Below are 1,907 nucleotides of genomic sequence, written 5' to 3'. Positions count from 1 at the left end.
CGGCTCTCAGCGTAGTTTCAGCCGAATGTGCACTTCATTTTGAAGTAAAGAATTAAGGACGCATGTAAGCAATGCATTATTACTGAATAACAGCCGGCAGCTGAGSAGTGTCCTGTTCAGAGAGAGCAGCCGGGGTGCAGGCTAAATAARCAATGTCTGGGGATTCTGGGATATGTAGGCGGAGGACCAAAGACGTTACATAAAACAACAGTGTTGTACAAAAATCATTATTTATMTTTGTAGCGCTTGAAAATTAGCTCAGAAAATTTGAAATTAATAAATGTGAATTAATAAATGATACAATTTTTCTATGAAATCCATTATTTGTCATACTTTTGAAAAAATATTCTTCAACACAGACCAAAYTCCATTTGGTCAAGTTTTGTGACTATATAAATTAGTGGGGAAAAAAAGTTTTTAAAAATGGTCTGGTTAATATGTTCTTGGTTGTAATAATACTTATTGACAATAAGTATTGTGCATCAAAGTCACAAGATTTTTGTTTAATGCCATGGCAATATCAGGAGGGATTAACACAAATTCCTAAACAGGCAGTTTTAACCTTGAAAGTACAGCCATGTTCAATAAATTAGAATGCTTTCCGATGAGGCTGGTTTCTCAGATAAAAAGTACTTTTTGAGACGAGCAAGGTATAAAACATACTTCTCATCAAGCCCATATTTAAAAGTGTTTTTATTGTCTTGTTGTAATATCTAATCTCAAATGTCAGGTTCTCATTAGCTATAATTGGAAAATAATCAGAAATAAAGAAAGGCTTCAGTCTGTGTGTAATTCATCTATACAATGTGTTTCACTTGGAGAATTAATAATAAATTAACCTTCTATTTTCTGATTAATTGAATATAATTGTATATAAATCAGTCTGACATGAATAAGCATTTATTCAATCGTTATGTAAGGTTAATTTCCACTCAGGCGTAGTCATGGTTGAGTTRTTGATGGTAAAGGAAACCACAAAGACTTACACAGGAAGCTGAGGTTGGACTGAAGGGAGCCTTTTAAGCAAATCATCTGACATGGCATGAAAAAATTTACAATATGGCAAAGTCTTCATGGTAAGTTCATTAAATTTGCTCAAATTAAATTGAGTTTTAATATAAGCTACTGGAAGACTGAAAATGTCACTTGATACTTGACATTTTTGAATAATTYATGCTCCATGATTGGTAGGGAAGGAAATTTTYATATCAGCTTTGRGAAATTATAATTGAACCAAAAAATGCTTGTTTTTACATTCAGTCTCAGACTAAATATTGAGATAAAATTTTACGTAGAGGTTATGAACACTTTGGATGTTGATAGCAAGATATATTTTTGGTTTAAATGTAATTGTTTGCAAATACCCTTTTATATGATATCTAATATAAAACATCTTATTTCTGAGAAAATTCAATCTAAAACCCCAATTCACATCCACCAATAKGCAAAACTAAATGTCAGTAAGGATATGTCACTTCCTTCTTTAAAACCATYTCGTTGGTTGAAAAGAGGTGAGTGTGTTATGTTGTGGCATGGGAAGTTGGTGTGGCTTTCTTACAATTTGGTATCAAACTTCAGAGAAGGAATAAGGATATGTGACAGGGAAGTGGTGAGACCCAGGGTAATGTGACTGTAGTAGTGGTTTAGGGTTGAGTATAAGAATGCTGAATATCTTCTTGAGATAAAGGGCTAAAAACAAGTTCAGCTCAGAATTGACGTCCAGGTTTCCAAAACTTTGGTCCCTAAAGCATCTTACAAAATACTCTCGTAGCTTTTAAGCTACAACCAACAGATTCTGTCTTTGGAATCAATATGAGATGGAACATGTTTCATTAAAAGCTGATGTAGATAATCAATTCCTTTGCCATTCGGACCTTAGTCCATGAGTGTGAATACTCTAAAACGAT

This window comes from Poecilia reticulata, linkage group LG6, assembly GCF_000633615.1.
Source record: "Poecilia reticulata strain Guanapo linkage group LG6, Guppy_female_1.0+MT, whole genome shotgun sequence".
In the NCBI taxonomy this organism is placed as follows: domain Eukaryota; kingdom Metazoa; phylum Chordata; class Actinopteri; order Cyprinodontiformes; family Poeciliidae; genus Poecilia; species Poecilia reticulata.
Note: the sequence above shows the minus strand (reverse complement) of the source record.